Below are 17,719 nucleotides of genomic sequence, written 5' to 3'. Positions count from 1 at the left end.
ACAAAGTCCATCATAGGGGCACAGAGAGTTGAAACCCTCAAACCCCTCCCAGGAAACAGGAGACATACTCATGAATCTGGACCCACTTAACCAGGTGAGTAGTTCATGACAAATGGATCGGTCCCTTGACTGTCTGTTGCTACCCCAAGGCACCTCCCTGGAGGGAGCTAGACTGTGGCTTCTAAGTTACCAGTCCAAGCCCACAGCAGGGAGGAAATATAGCAACCTGCAATACTGGCTATGGAGAACCACAGAGGGAGAGCGCACTGAAGATATCCAGGAACATCAGGAGGGAAGACTTCCGTGACCCAACCCGCACGCAACGGGAGGAAATAAGGTTTTTTTTCTGTAACAGTTCTCCACCTTTGGTAACCCCTCAGAGAGTCACACGCTTGAATTATTTTCAGTTATTAGGCCAGAAATCCTTGGTAATGATGTTGAATAGCAGTGATAGTCAACATCCAGGTTAACATTGCAAGAATATAGGCCTATCTATCTCATTAGAGGACACAAACTATATCAATTGACATAGAGATACTTTAAGCTCTGCTCTGAACAAAGGCTTATACTACTTCAGGTTGAAGGTTCAAGGATGAGCCCCATTAATGAAGGGAGGAGGAAGGGCCCCATGTGAATCTATGAAAGCCATCAAACCTGGAAAGCTATAGTTACAGGTAAGTAGCTTTTATCTACAGCACTGGATCTTTCATGGATTCATATGTTTGAAATGCCCTGCAAGGGAGTAAAACTTCTATCCAAGGAAGGGAACAAAATAAGGAGCCTCGCCTCATCTCAGAAGGTTCTGGAACACCGCCTTTCTCAACATAATCTCTATTTTCACCTGGAAGCCCCAGCAGTAGTGATTTGGTAAGGTGTGCATTGTACCCAAGGTGGCCACCTTACAAATGTCCATCTAAGGCACAAGTCTTCCATGTCTTCCATTTTCCCGGTGGAATTCATTCCCACCCTCCAGCTTAGAGGTGCACCTGCTTTTTGTGACATCATTTTATACAAGCTTTCGGTAGTGTGACAATTTGAAGCAGCAGCAAAGGATAACGGAGCAAACAATAACATATGATTTACAGAAATTCTTAGTTTTAGCCAAATATCAGTTTAGATACGGTTTGAATCTAAGGAATAAAGTGATCTTTCTGACTTAGTAGATGGCTCAGAAAAACAAACATTAGCAAAGCCAATAGGTCTCACCTAGTTGACCTATTGGCTTGGCCATTTTTTTGCCATTACTGTGCAATATTGAAAAAAGCAGATCATGTGCAGCATCAATGAAAAAGGGAAAATAGAAGAGGTGCAAATACTCTGCACCGCTGACGGCCACATCCTTCCATATTTGAGCACATGCGTGCGGATCCACGGTTATGCATCACGATGCATGCTTGCGCCAAAGAATGATGCACAAGCGTTCTTTTTTGTTTTTTTACCTCACCAAAGTGGCAGGTGCCACCTGGATCAGTAAACAATTTATTTAAAAGAAGGAACTACAAACAAACAAAAATGAAAAATTGAAGAAAAAACAAAACACGAAGAGCAAAAGAACTGTTCACACTGCAGAGTAGCAAACCGCAAGTAAGAGCTGCGAAACCCTCCAAAAAAACAATTTTTTTTTCTTTTTTAGTACAGCGAGGGAGAGGAGCAGATGCACAACAGGCAGAGCGGATGGGGAAAGCAATAAAGTTAGGGAGCAACAGAAGCAAGTAAAAGCGATTTTTGTATTTGGTAGCAAATGGCAGATACTAAGCCCCCTATTAGTAGAAATGAAAAGTATTTCTTTTTTTTTTTTTCTTTTTTTTTTATGGACTTCAAGGGATGGGGAAGCAATGGCAGAGTGGTTTAATGGGCTTGTGAAAGGGAAACAATGGAGGCAGGTATTATAGGAAAGGGGAGGCAGGACAAGCGAGAAAACCAGAATCACAAGCCCTCTCATGGAGTGCTCAGTAAAAAATAAAAAAGTAGTTCCATAAATGTGAGCAGTGGCAGGATAAAAGTAAGAGAAGCAAAAGTATTGTAAACGGGCAATGCTTCAGGGAAGGGACAAACCCAACAACACAGCAGGACCCAGGCCTAGCTCTCGATGTGCTGCTGCCCTGCCCTGCCCTGCTTCCTCCCAGGTTATCCGACAGCTTTCTCCTGATATTGCCTAGTCTTGTTTTGCTCCTTTCTCCTCCCCCAACCTGTTTTTTTTAGTTATTTTCCAGCTTTTGCCTAATATTTTACTGCTTTCTCCGTCCTCCCCCCCCCCCCAGTTTTTCTGTGTGCTTTTCCTGCTTACACGTCATATTGTGCTGCTTTCTCCTTCTTCTCCCCCGTTTTTCTGAGTGCTTTCTCCTAGTTTTTATTTTTACTGTTTTGGACTTCCATTCCCCTTTTAGTACTTTCTCCTGCTTTTGTCTTGTTTTTCACTGCTTTCTCTGTGAAGCAGCTAGCAACTCCAGCACCTTGAGACCCTCAAAGGTGATTTGCCACGCTATACAATACCTTGTTTGATTGAAGGTCCACCACTGACTAAAAAGCAAGCAAATGAGAGGGACAAAGCCAACCAAAAGGTAAAAAAAAAAGCCAGTGGGCACTAAGCCCAATTTAAGTTTTTCCTATAGCCCACAAGACACTTTCCCCTACAAAAAACTAAAACCCATCTGGTACGAGAGTTGTAAAAATGTGGGTACAAAAACCCCGATGTTTGCCGTGAAAAAGTAGTACTTTCTGAATGAAGTGTGTATTTGTCCACAAGATTACTTTAGCGTTGCAGAAAGTCTGTTAAGGCTCATAAATCAAACAATACTTGCCACTCTGCAACCCCACTTGTGGAGACTGTCAGTGGCAGAGGCACTTTACGAAAGGTGCTACAGGGACATCTTGTAGACTGGTTCTTATGGGATTTTCTTTTCAGCACACAATGGCATATTTAGTTCCCATATTAAAGTTAGTTTGGCCACCAGTTAATAGGTGTGAAACAGTCCCTATTTAATTGGTCTTTGGGAGAAATTTGACTCTTTGATCACCACCTGTATAGGAAATGAGAAATGCACTCAAAGCATTCTTCTATTTTCCAGTATAAATGGCAGGTCATGGAGTCTGTGGGGTTTCTCCAGCCCGGCTGCTCAATGCAGCAGGGCTGGAGAAACCTAATTAGGCATGTGTGTTTAGCCGGCCTGAGATGGCTGGCCAAATACACATGCGCACTTAAACGAGCACGTAGCACTCGATACCCCCGCCCCCCCCCTTCCCATGGCCGGCCCTCCCTGCACAAGCTGGCTCAAAGACGGTAAATGAAAAATTAAACAATACTAAGATATCGTTTTATTTTTCCCTTGCTGGCTCTGAGCCAGCGGCCCATGAGAAATGGTCTCTGCACTATTTACAAAGCATATTTGGCTAAAAGGCCTATGATACCTTCTGAAATGGGCTATTTGCTCCCCAAACGGGAAACTCTGATCTGTATCCACACGATTAACTAACGAACACTTTTATTTAGCGAAAGAAGGTAGATTTCGGTTTGCATTAAGTATGTGCAATACAGTCCTCTACTGAGTGGAACTTACGAATTTTCCTTCTGAAGAAAAAGAGGGAGGAAAACCGAATTTAACTTGATCAAGAAGTTTGAAGTTAAATTTGTCTTTCCCTTTAGTAAAGAAGAGGGTAAAACTTTGTCTTTTGTGGGGGTCAGCATTAACTAATGGTCTGCCGGGGCATAGCCTAGCCGGCCAAGATGGTGGATGGCTCCGACCAAGTTTCTGTTACCCCAGTCCCTAAATCGTCCTCCATCCTGGTTGCTGGCTCAATACTAGAGACATTCTTCACGGGAACCTGCGCAGGTTGGGCGGGACCCACCAGGGGGCCCAATCAGGAGTGAGAGGAAGGTCGCTTCAGGCCCAATAAAAGCAGAGAATAGACAGGCAGCAGCGGTGACAAGATGGAGGCTTTGATTACAAGCTACTAACAGCCCAGGTATGGCTTGTGACAGAGTCCTGAGTCGGCTGTGTTGTACCCAGGGGTCCGTAGACCTGCCAGAGCATCTGGGGAGCAGGCGGAGACAGCACCAAACCAACCCTCGGGACCGGTAGTCACCAAGCTCGCAGTGGTGGGTTGGGGGGGGGGGGGGGGGGGGGGAGAGGGGGGTGGGGGGAAATCGCCAGAAGTAACAGGCTGCCGTGGAGGACCACCACAGTGAAGATCACTTGGTTTGCATCCCCAGCCTATGCATCTAACATGCCAAGAGATAATGAGGCCGTTGAGTGTATGGCTCCCGCTGAATGGCTGTGGACTGGTGCCTTGCCAGACGTTAATTGTGGAGGAGCGCTAGCCGAGGGATGCCCCTAGCTGGGGATGCCCTGCCATTAAGTGAGCCAGTCACTCAGCGAGGCCACACGGCAGACACAGAGTGAGGTGACAGTTGATTGGAAGTCACGGAGAGTCTTCAACAAAGGCAGTGGACCTGGTTCCCTTCAAAGTGGGCCCAGAGACCTATAGGAACTACAAAGACCTGGTGACAGCTCCTGTTGTAGTCCGAATGGGACAGGGCCATGTCACTAATCTGAGGAGGCAGTGGTGAGTACCCACAATCCATCTCAAACTTGCTGGCCAACTACTGGAGACCCTGCTTCTGCCTAGCTGGGGGGAGGGAGGGGTGGAGAGGATCCAACTGTTCACTAATGTACCAGCCCTGGACCGATCCGATGAGAAATAGATGAGATAAGACAACACGTCCCATACAGACTGGACCATGCACTTCAACAGCAGCGGTGCAAAGGGGCTGGTGAAGCAATTCACATTTAAACTATTGCATCACCCTGTACTCCACACAAAGGCCATGGGGAGCAACAAACCCAGCTCCTCCCAAGCTCAGCCCAAAAATCGACAAATACAGCCTCCTGAAAACGAGGTGCACCTGTGTCAACCTCCCGAACTTCAGAGGCAAGGGTAATACTGTAAGCTATCCATCCTTCCCAAGCTACCTTGGAAATCCAAAATCAGGGAGCTCGGTGTGGAGGTCACTTTGGTCAGTCAAGACACTCACAATATGGGCTAACATGAGTTAGACTGAGGCCTACATCTCTGAGCTTGAAGACAAAGTCAACAAACTTAAGTCCAGTGTCCTCCACCCCTCTAAGACCACTAAACATACTGGCAGATGGAGCAGAGAATGCAGAAAACAAGGCCCGCTGCAACAGTCTGTCTCTGGTTGGGCTCCCGGAGGGGGCAGAGGGCTCAGATCCTTGGGAAATCATAAAATGCTGGAGACCATCCTGGATACCCAAGACCAGCTTTCTCCTGTTTTTGTCACAAAGCGAGCCCACCGCTCACTAGCACTCAAACCTCTGCCTCGTGGCCCTCTGCATTCCATGATAATTAGAATATTAAACTTTAAATACCGAAACGCTATCCTGCAGGACGCTCGAGTAGCAAGTGACTTAACGTTTCACTCAACATGTATCATGATCTTCCCAGATTATCTAACCCAGGTGCAGAAAAGATGGTGGTCCTACCAAGCATTCAAGCAAAAACTGGGAAGCATGAAATTGCAATATATGCTCCTCTACTCCACAAAATTGAAGAGGACGCACAACTCGAAATCTTTTTTCTTTGATTCCCTAGAGGCCGCTTGGGAATCACCTACTAAAAGATCTCAATCACATGTAATCCGATTCCAAGTTTGGATGGCGTTCTTGAACCTAAGCGCCCAAAAATGCAGGGGCCAGTCCTACAAACCCTGCAGCCGTGGAGGAGCACGGAGCAGAGGAAACTCGCCCAGCAACACCCCAGATTGATCCCACTAAGTCAGGGACAGATAGAGATTTTGTTCCAACCCTGCATGGGGAAGGGCACTGGACAGAGTAGGAAACCAGTGAACATGAACAGGGTTGAAACGGTCAGGAAAACACACAAGTTCCCTCTCAGTGACAGCATTTTTGCTTTCCTGGTTTTCTAAGGAGCCAGCAACACAATCTCCTGATCACATGGTCATTGCTTATATGAGGAATGGAGACATAGGGGGGTGGGATAAGACTGAACACATAGTTTCAACCTGTTGAGTGAGGGGGTACAGACTTCTGAGGTGGAAGTGTGTGGGCGAGGGGTGGAAGGGGGGGGGAGTGGGGTGTTTGGGGGAAGGTGTTCAGAGTTTATTGTTGTGCTCTCTTTTTTCTTTGTTCTCACAGGGCAGCTCTCTTCGCCACACATTCAGCTACATTGTGAAGTGTCTTTCCACTGTAGAGGTCTCAAAAGATTCATGCACACATCGATGGTAAAAATGTTAATGCCTCTTACATTGCCAACATCCTTATTTACTTAGGTCCATATCTCTAATGTACGAGTTTCAGCTTATGACCTAGAATGTTAATGGTCTGAACAACTGGATTAAGTGCTGGGCAGTACTCCATTATGCAAAGCATCAAGGCCCAGCGGATCTTCTGTTTCAGGAAACCCATTTGCTGAGCACTAGATGCCTGTCGGAGGGATGGTTGGAAATGAAAGCTAGGAGGGCGTATTGGGTGTGCAATTGTGATAAGGTGTTTATTGCAGTTCACAGTATAGACACCTAGGTGATTGAAAAAAAAAAAAACGAAACAAAGAAAAAACGTTTGATTTGCGGCTGGAGTTTTAAGTCTGTGATACAGTCCTTCCAGATGTGGATATGGTTGGTTCGTCGTGAGTAGAGGGCCTTTGTCTTCAGATATTGGATTCTTCCAGGTCCACTGGTGATTCCCCAGGATACTCAAAGGAAAACAAGAAACAAGTGGTGGTAAGTTTGCTGTTCTATAGAGCACCTCCTGACACTTTTCACCGTTCTGAGTGCTCAGAGTGCTGTACAGTAGAGAGGACGGTGGGACGCGTGAGGGAGGGGAGTGCAGGGATAGAACGGGTCGAAGAAAGAAGAAACTGAGTGAAAAATATGAGCGTTTCCTTTAAATCTAAGAATTGTGGTAGGCTTGGGGGTTGAGGGTCTGTGCCGCATCAATATTTAGCAAAACTCAATGCATATAGAAGGGAAATAAGAAGCAGCCCGTAAAGCTCGAGAGGCAACAAAGCAAACAAAGTCAAATGAAATTATAGGCATAGGCCGGAACAGTTTTGCTACAGCTCAACACCCCGCCTGGGTCTGTCTCACTTTCAACCCAACGTTCACCCCCTCCCCTTTTCTCCCGCTTAATACCCCCGGTTACTGTTGTACTCCCCGCCACAGCCGTAACTCTCCAGAGTTACGGCGGCAAACTCGCGTTTCCCGGGGGCATCCACCAGTCCTCACTCCACATCTCCGGTTCTTTGGCAGCGTTGGAGATGTGGTCGGTCCTCTGGGTTTCCTCGTCCAGCTCCACAGGGTGGCCCAGCGTCCTGGTTTCTTCCTGCTTTTCCTCCGTACTCGATGGCTTCCGGGTTCACCCAGTCTTCTCATGGGGAGTAATATTTCCACGCCTCCCTTGTCCCCGATTGGTCGTCGGCCTCGACGCTTTCCGCATCATCCTGCAGAGGAGAGGGTGTGAGGAATTTGTTAACCCTACGGATGCCGGATCCTTTCTCTTCAACAATAGAGGGTCGAGCCCCCGATCGTGTGGTACGCAGTCCCCGTCCGTGTTCTTCTTGACAATGCCCCATGCTGGCCGGCTTCAGGTATGACAGGATATCATTCAGTGCATACGGGGGGCTACAGGAGGGTCGCAATTCTATTACATAAATCCTTCTCCATGGTTGTTTCCCAGAAACCAAGTGATCCTGTGGAGAGATATATGGTTACAGAGGATTTCCTATAAGGCCAGCACGTCAATTTGGCCTTGGTTTATGTTCCCCCACGCCAGTGGCGGCTGGTGAGATTTTAAAGTGGTGGGGCTGAAAATTTTTGGTGTCGAAAGGCGCGCGAGCGAGCGCAGCGAGCGAGCCCGAACCACCTACGGAGGGTTCGGGGGGGTTCCCCCCCCGAGAAAATTTTGAAAAATTAGCAGCCAAATGGTGGATTTTCAAGACTTTCGGAAGCCATTGTGCTTAACAGAAACAGGCCACTGCCTCCCCTAAAACTATCATCAGTTCCAAGGCCTCATGAATAAACCATTCTAAATTGCAATAAACCACAATTAATTTTAACAATGTTGCATAAATAGGTTGGATCTGCCTACTGACCAAGTGGAATGATTGCACGCAGAAGGGTAGATGACGAAGAAAAAAGGTTTGTATTTACAGCACAGGTTCACAAAATGGAAACTCATCGAAAATCATGTAGGTGTGCAATAAGTGGTCTTAAAACAGGCACAACAATGCAATAGCCTACATTTCTAAAATTTAATTTCACAGGCTACTATGGGAGAAAGTTTAAAATTATGTGAAAATTGTGCTTTAAAATTCACTATTAGTGCCCATTTTTTCCAATGTTTCTCAAAAGGAGAGAAACACCCACCTGATTACTACAATTCAGGTGCCTGCTCTCTTGACATATCATGTCCACACCTTTATATAGATGACAGTCAAAACAGACATTTGTTTGTGGTGTGTTGTTACATTAATCATGCAAATATTTTGGAATTTCAGAAATGTTAATTAATGTGATGTCATCAGGATTAATGTCATGTGACATCACTCCCTAGGAAGATTCAGAGTCAAAGGTCCTGTGTTGTCACTTCCTTTGACATCATTAGGGTCAAAGGGTATATGATATCACTTCCGTTACCCCAGACATTTTAGTGAATCAATGCTCATGCTCACCGCAGACAGTGGTCTAAAACAATGTGTAATGAACAGAAATGGGCCATCTCTACTAAACAGACTTCAATTCAAGTTGCTTTGGATTGCAATATCTTGTAAAACAATTATTTCAAGAACGTTTGTGAAGGCTATGGGACCCAAACACAGATGTACATTCCTACCACAGCATGAATGGATTTAAAACCTGATTGTAAAAGGTTTTGATGCATCTAAAAGTTCCAGTGTGGGTTTCATTGTATGTCACAGTCGGACTGGCCTATAGCGAACTCTGTCAGCGCCAGATGGGCTGGCCGTTTCATTGGCTGTTTGTGGGTTGCCTGTTTTAATAGTCTTGTGGCTGAATTGTTATTTGGTAATACCACAAACATTGCCTGCAGCAAGCACATGTGAATGCAATTACAGATATCTTGGAAAAACACATATACAGCTACAAGTTCAAAACTGGCTTCAGTTGCAAATGTGGACTACTTTTTTTTTAGATATCGGATTCGCTAGAAAGGACTACTTTGTTTTTGGTGCCCCGCCCAATTTTCTGTCTGAGTCCGGCTCTGTTTTATGTTACTCTTGTAGGACTCCTAGTTGAATTCTAAACGATGTCACATCTAGATGTATCAATTTGCTTTAGGAGTCAAGGCAGCCGCCAAGTCACTTCATACCGATAACGACAATGCCCCTAGGCTCACCCATAGAAACCGACTTGTTTTGCCAGACTTAAAAAGATTACCGAGGCTTCCAACGGAACGCGACCAAAAAACAGACACTCAAGCGAAGGAGGAGGGTTGAAAAGCAAACATGCACACAAACGCGCTACTTGTGAAATACAATATGTTACTGCTCACAACATACTTATGTCTAAATTCCTGGAAACAAATGTAACATAATATGCCTCATACAAACGTTAAAATACTCCCTAAACAAAAATGTATAGAATGTTACTGTAGGTTACCAGTGAGAACCCTCAATTAGGCTGGATTCCATGCTAGCGAAACCTCGCAGCTGTATTTAATTACGTTTCGCGCGGGAAGGAAGGCCTCATAAATGTCTCTGTAATGCAGCGTGCTAGCATCGCTCACAGTCTCCTTCTCATACCCCGCGGTGATTCGTATGCTCTGTGCTGGTTCTTCCGCCCTGCTCCCCTAGGGTAGGCTTAGATTAATCTCTGATGTCATTAGCACGAGCCATGGCGTCCACATATGGGAGTCTAGAGAACGGTCCGGTAGGCCCTACCTGCCCGAGTTCACACACGTCTCACTCTCGGTCCTCCTGACAGCAACCTCCTGCAAGTGCAACCAAATGGATGGATGGTGGACTAGGCTGGCTGCTGCTACAGAGCACGACCGGTCCGCTTTCTTTTTTCAAAGGCCCCGACCTTGACTCACTAGTCAGTCTCCACCGCTCCTGACACGACACAGTCCGTCCCGAAAATGGCGGCTGCTGCTACATGCGCGGGAAGAACTACTCCGAGTCTGCGCAGAGGGTCCTATCCACTCGTCACAGGGACAGGTGGTTCACTTCTCACCACGCCCTGTGACGAGTTGGGAGGGGGTGGGGGTGAATCTCACACTCTCCTGTCTCCTCCACTCTCTGATTGACGTGGAGATGTTAGCAATCCCGGGCTTGTGTAAAAAACGCCCGGGGCTAACTTAATCTCCACGCCATCAGGGGGTGGAGACTGGGCCTCCAGGCTATGTCTTTGCCTGCTGATGGCGTCACAGCCTTCAGGGCTGTGAGGTTCTCAGCCGGCAAAGACATAGCAGGTGGTGCAGCGCGGGGGTATTGACAGTGGGAGGCAGCAGACTGACGACAGTGCCCCATGTTAAAGTTTGCGGCGATGTGTTCTTTTTCTTTGCGTTTTTTTATTTTCTTAATAAAAAAGAAACGTACTGGTATTTTTTTTTTTTTTAAATCAAAGGAAACTTGTTAAATTAATTAACTGGGAAATTACCTGGGGCGGAGCCCCGACACCCACACAGAGAAACCGCCACTGCCCCACGCCTAGCCAAATCCACACTAGAGACCCTACAGAAGATTGTTCTCGACTTTCCACAAGGGACTAGGATTATTGGGGGAGACTTCAATGATGACATGCAACAAACTAGTGATTCAACAAGGGTTGGGCCCGCTGACTGCAGCAGTTGAGGGCACTTGGTGAACTGGTCAGTGGGCCTCGGCCTTTGGGATGCCTGGGGAGTATGACACTACATTCACAAGCTTACACACATTTATCATTAGCCCACTAAACCATGTCCCAAAAAGACATGCTGGTGCTACCGACACTGGATGTCACACAAACATCAGCCGCTTATATGCCACAAATCTGATCATGCACTAGTTACGCTCCATTTCGGAACAGGAGAGAGCCCTCACTGGCCAATTTAGCAGCTTGACGCCTGGTACCTAGTGGACAAACAGTTTGTTCATTCCTGGCAGAAGAGCAGAAGTTCGATTTGAACATAAACAAAGATTTCGTAAACTCACCGAATATAGTGTGGGTGGCCTGAAAGGCTGCCCTGACAGGATTAGAACAAGCTTTTTTAAAAAGACTGGACAGAGAGTAAAAATGATCAAATTCCGAAGCTTAAAACTCCTATCCACGCACTGGAACAGTAACCCCATATTCGGAAAGACATAGGTCTGTCTCACCAACAAGAAGTAGACAGGCCTTCTCTGGGGCAACTCTGCCTAAAAGAGGCATGTCAACATTGAATGGTGTCCAATAGAAGGGTTTATGAGTGGGGCGATAAGTCCAGCAAGCTCCTGTACTGGTTGACTACCAAAGAGGAAGCTTCAAGACTGGTAACCGCAAATATTACTGTACAGGGCGATCTGGTTTCGGAGAGGGAGGAAACTGTGATGGCTTTCGCAGAATATTACCGCTCCTTCTACACAGGAAACATGAGCCCCGAACGGGAACCTGCCTCCCCATGGATGCTGGATGTGCCACTCTCAAACAAACCCTAACAGAACGGAAAGAGTTAAAACAACCACAAACCCTTTTTTACCCAGACGTCTTTGTGTGATCCATAACCTGGTCCATGCCCATCAGTGTGGCTTTATGCCAAATCGCAGAGCAATATAGAAAAACCACAGGAGAACAACCCATAAACCAGGCCGAGATCTGGGTGAACACAATATAAATGCAACAATATCTCAGCTGGATTCATTGAAACGGTTTAAATTTTGTATATATAAAATATTACAACAAGGAAAGGAAACGAGAGGCTTCAAAACATTTTCTGAATGTGCCCTTGAGCATCATATATTTCAAGAAGGCAACAAATTATTATTATATACACAAAAGTTGTAACAGCACTGTTTAGGCATAAATGCCAAGGCTACCCAAAAAAAACAGTGCTCGTGATAAAAAAGTGACGGCGCATGTGACAACATGAAAGGAAATCACAGCTTGTGGCGCAGAGAACAATACACAATATATATACAAGATTAAAAGGTTCATACAAGAATTACTTTCAATGCATCAATTGTTATTTACAATGTTTTTGAACCAAGATTCAAAAAGCGCCTAAAGCGTATGTAAGCTGATGGGTAAGGGTCGACGGTGTTTCGATCCTATTAATTTCGGATCATCTTCAGGACCAGGGTGGCCTAGTTGAAAAGAGTGCTGTGTGAATAAAAAGAAAGTATGAGGGCGGCAACAGAGAAATGGAAAAAGGGCAAGGGGAGAGGGGGGGGGGGAGGATGGGGGGTTGTTGTGAGAAGGGCCGAGGGAGGGGGGGGGCCCTTTTTTCTGACATTCTTTTGCCCCGAACAGATATCGCCTGGCTCCTGATAACTACTCGGGATTGAATCCTTGTTACCTATTCAACCCCTCGCACGGCCGTTGGCCGGTGAGTTGATTTGTTTGGTATTTCCCTCCCCTGCACCCCTTACACTTGGAGGGTATTGATTGGCATGAGGTTTCCATTCCTTTCCATTATCTTTGTCTCCCACCACGGTCCCTCACCACCCTCCCTCGCCCTTCCCCTTCCTTTTTTCTTCCCCTATTCGTCTCTCCGGTTTTGTCCGCATTTAGTGATAGCAATTTTTTACCTTGTTGCAGATTGATCTGGCTGCTTAACTCTAGCGCTTAACTAATCATTACCTCTACTACGAAATTGGTTTCTCAGACGTCCTGCGCCAATTTTTAATCATCGTGCAACACAGGTATATAGCTCCCCCTTCTTATTTATTGAGTTGTATCTCTCCCTCCCCCCACCCCTCGGCCCTTCTCACAACAACCCCCCACCCCCCCCTCTCCCCTTGCCCTTTTTCCATTTCTCTGTTGCCGCCCTCATACTTTCTTTTTATTCACACAGCACTCTTTTCAACTAGGCCACCCTGGTCCTGAAGATGATCCGAAATTAATAGGATCGAAACGCCGTCGACCCTTACCTATCAGCTTACATACGCTTTAGGCGCTTTTTGAATCTTGGTTCAAAAACATTGTAAATAACAATTGATGCATTGAAAGTAATTCTTGTATGAACCTTTTAATCTTGTATATATATTGTGTATTGTTCTCTGCGCCACAAGCTGTGGTTTCCTTTCACGTTGTCACATGCGCCGTCACTTTTTTATCACGAGCACTATGTACACTGTTTTTTTTTTTGGGTAGCCTTGGCATTTATGCCTAAACAGTGCTGTTACAACTGTTGTGTATATAATAATACTTTTTTGTCTTCTTGAAATATATGATGCTCAAGGGCACATTCAGAAAATGTTTTGAAGCCTCTCGTTTCCTTTCCTTGTTGTAATATTTTATATATACAAAATTTAAACAGTTTCAATGAATCCAGCTGAGATATTGTTGCATTTATATTAAATCGCAGAGCAAGGCACTGCATCAGAAGGGTGTGATTTGCCTTAGCACATACGCACCCCTTAGCAGACCCCACAGCCTGATTACTTATTGATTTTGAAAAGGCTTTATATTCTCTCGACCTGAACTTACTATGAGAGGTTCCCTTGAAGATGGGATTTGGCCTGAATTTCCTATCCTACAGCCGTATTCAATATGCTCACCCACAAGCCCAAGTATGGTGTACTCTACCCCCGGTTCCCCATCCAACAGAGCACGAGACAGTGGTGCCAGTCATCGCCTCTCCTCTTTGCATTAGAGATAGAGATGCTGGAGGTATGGATCCGCTGAAAAGCACAAGACTGGATTTTTGACTGGAGGGTGGTAAGAGAGGACCAGATAGCCTTAAACGCCGATGAATTACTACTATTCCTTGCCAGACCATCTCTTATGGGGCCCAGACTGGTGCATATATTGGGGCTCTACAGAGTTGCATCTGGGCTCTAAGTGAACTGGTCCAAATCACTCTAGGTGCTACTGCAGGGCTACATGGGAGATAGACTGGCAAGCACACCTGCCAGTAAGATACCTAAACTTCAAATATCAAGGAGTCTACATACCTTTGAACCCAACCTCACGTGAACATTGAAACTCAACCTGATAATGCTCCACATGAAGCAAGACTTTGCTAAACGGGCCTCCCTCCCACTGAATGCCCTGGAAAGGGGGATTTATTCTTTTTTTTTTTTTTTTTTTAAAGATGGTACCCCTGCGCTTGCTATACGCTCTGCAGAGTTTCTCCCTAGTCATGCTCTGGTCCAGGTTCCACAACCTACTTAATAAGACTAGACTGTTTATGTGGCTGTTGAAGCCTCCACATATCGAGCTCAGCAAATGTTCACAGTCTATGCACATGGCGGTATGAATATGGCTAATATAGATCTATACTACCTCGCCTAGGTGCGGATACTGAATGACTGGCTGCGTGGGGGTGTGTGTGTGTGTGTGTGTTGGGGGGGGGGGGGGTCTCTAAACCTGCCTTTTGTCTTGAAATATCCCTGATGGGTAGGGACAGGATTCTGGATATGCTCTAAGTCAAGGCTATCCCCAGGGACCTCCCAAAGGCTACCAGGGTGGAGTTGATGGCTAGATGGGCGTTGTCGAAATGGACGCGGTAGGAGTGAAAAATAACATTGTAGACACCCATGTGGCATGGGAGATGGCTCCAACGCTGTATGAGGCTGGAGGGATTCTCTAAATGGGATCTTATTGGAAACACATGGGTGGGAGACATCTGGCAGGGCACACAGCTAAAACCCATCACGATTTGCAACAGGAATATAAATTGCACAAGACTCAGTTCTATGGGAATGTACTGGCTTCTCCTAAGCTTTGCACCGTGGACAGAATTGTTATCGGGAATGGATAAACATAGAACGTGCTGTATGTCGAGTTTGTTTTTCTTAATACATTTTTTTTTAAATTGATTTTTAAAATAGATTTGAAGGTGTTTTAGGGAAGTGTGGAGGGTTAGGCCTTAATACAATGAAGTGATATTTTGGTATTAGTTGTGAGTTATCCACAAATGGGTGCATTTTGATTTCAGATTCTTCTAAATGTGCGCTAAGCTAATCAAAATACAAACGGAATAGTGTAGGTCACAGAATGCAGCCTTAAAGAACTCCACACAACACAGAACATCGGTTTGAGGTATGATGCCAATTTTCACAACTAGTGTAGTTTCATAAAGGAGATGAAGTTACTTAAGGCTCGTTTTCTGAGGCCGACATGATTTTCCAACGTGTTAAGGAGCTTAAGGGGATAAACGTTCAAAAGCTGTCAACAGATTGAGCAAAATGAAAAGACAAGGTTACATTTTGTACAGTATCCGAAAGATGTCATGTAAAATTTCTAAAGTTGTCATTTCTGGGCATTAACCACTAAGAGAGCCAAACTTGTGTTCTTCCAACAGATAGTTTTCATTTATGCAAGTTGATAACTAAAGAGAAACATTTGTCTCAATTGTCCTACTTAACCACAGTGAATTAGAGATCAGTTTGTAGTTAGTTAGAATGTTTGAATCTAATCTCTAATATTGGAGAGATCTGACCAGTTTTCGGGTGGTTTGGGAACTCTTCTTGTCTTGGTATGCAATAAATCAGTAGACCATAAGTCATTTCTAGCTGCTGAAAGTTAGCTTTAATGAAGTTTGGCAGAAGCTTATTGTTATAATACTAGGTGGGTCAGAGGTATTTCACAATTTTCAGACGTCTAACAAAATAGTTGAAAAGGATGCGCAAGTGTTCTGTGTTGCTGGGCTAAGAAGCACTGGCAATGAGTTTTTGTGGATGTTATGGTTTGTTATTGTTCAATAATTGAATAATGTAAGACATTAATTGCATTTTTCGAGATGTGATAAGAGGTGTTAACCTCTTGATGCAATGTTCTCTTGAATACATTTAAGTATGATCTGTCAGGATCCATTGTCCTTGAATTCTCTTCTTGACTATTGTAAGAAAGTGCCTCTTTTGACATGGTTAGCCCCCACTTTTTTCCTGGTATTTGATGTGGTTTTGATTAGAGTGCACAGGGTCCCTGCCAACCAGGTCCCCTGTGCCAGTGCCTCTTCCCTAAAAATGTTCCACAATTGGCCCTTCAGGCCCCTGTTAAGTCCCAAGTAAATGGTACCTGGGTACCTAGGGCATTGGCACTGAAGAGGGTCCACTAGGGAACCCATCGCCTAGGCCATACAGACTGCCACTGCAGCATGCATGGCCTGGTGCAGACAAAACAACAGTCAACATAGCACTGCCTAAGGTATAGGTATGTCAACCGTCTAGCAGACCTTACAACCCTAAGGCAAGGTGCACTATATCCCAGGTGTGGGCATATCTACATGAGTAGATATTCACCAACAATACTGAAGTCCATTCTTAGATATTGTAAGTGCCAGAGAAGCCAGATCGAGTACATGGGCTGGGAACTAGAGTTCCCCAGCACTGTCATGGATTCTCTGAACCCAGGAGTGTTTTGTGCCAAACTACTCCTCTCAATAAACCCACATTGATGTCATGGTGGGATTTATTGAAACATGTACGCAGAAGGCTTCTCAGAGGTGCCCCCTGAAAAGCTACCAACCATGGTGTGGCCACTGACTAGCTTTAGGCAGCCTGCCACCACCAGACATGTTTCTGGACCCCCTGGGTCGAGACCCTCTGCTCTCCGTAACCAGAAACAAAGCCCATCCTGGACAGGTGTCACACCTCCTCCTCCAGGATGGACACAGAATTCGAAAGGGGAGCTGAAAAGGCCTGCCGCTTTTGTAATGAGACGCCCAGCCTCTGCCACTTGCAGAAGATGGCAACCCCTCATTTACACCCCCACTTTGGGCAGGAAAACCTAGGAAGAATAGGCGGTGTGCCCCCCTCTGCCAACTACACCCCTACGGTGAAGTAGGCGAAGTGAAGTACACCTTTCAGTCCCCGCCAACATGAAGATGGGAGGACCCTCTAATCAGGGGTAGGACTATGCCCCCTCCCACAAGAGGGTAGCATCATTGAGGGTTCAGTCACCCCAGGTAAGGCTCCCATTGGCCCTACGTGATACTCCATTAAATATCCGTGATTTTTTTTCTTTTCCAAAAACCTGAAAAGACAGGTTACATAATTGCACCAAAATGAAGCACCATATACAAACACCCGTAAATTTAGTATTTAGGTGGCTCTCCCAGACCCTTAAACTAGTTCCAGTCGACCCAAGAAGGAAAAGGATGAAGAAGACGCCTTGTAGAAGAAGAATGAAGAAGTTTACTGACTTGGCCCCAGCTCTACCGGCCTGTCTGCAGCTCTCAAAATTCCTGCGAAGAAACAACGCCTGTCCAGCAGTCAGCGACCTCCACAAACCTTGGGAAGACTGCCTGCCTCTGAAGAAGACCAGAACTCCAGAGGACAGCAGCTCTGTCCATGAAGAAAACAGCCAAAGACTCTGGTGCCTCCGGATCCAAGCTCCTTGACCACTCTGTACCAGACGCTTCTGGCTTGTATTCAGGTGGCCAACCGATCCAGAAAATGTTACTCAGCGACCCGGAGTCCAAATCCAGCATTGGATGATCCTCTCCTGGACTCCATGACGACACCTGCGGGGTGAATCCAAAGGACGGACACACACCGACACACACACACCTTGCCCTCCCCCCCCCCCCCCCCGCTGCTCAGG

General features: G+C 45.8%; 1 protein-coding gene across 2 annotated transcripts in view; it reads right to left on the bottom strand.

Moving 5' to 3' along the window:
• Positions 1–17,719, bottom strand: part of ROGDI (rogdi atypical leucine zipper) — a 765,793-nt gene that overhangs the window by 337,456 nt on the left and 410,618 nt on the right. The gene's annotated exons all lie outside the window — the stretch shown is intronic.

This window comes from Triturus cristatus, chromosome 10 (assembly GCF_964204655.1).
Source record: "Triturus cristatus chromosome 10, aTriCri1.1, whole genome shotgun sequence".
NCBI classification, from domain to species: domain Eukaryota; kingdom Metazoa; phylum Chordata; class Amphibia; order Caudata; family Salamandridae; genus Triturus; species Triturus cristatus.
This window is presented reverse-complemented; position numbering and strand designations above follow the sequence as displayed.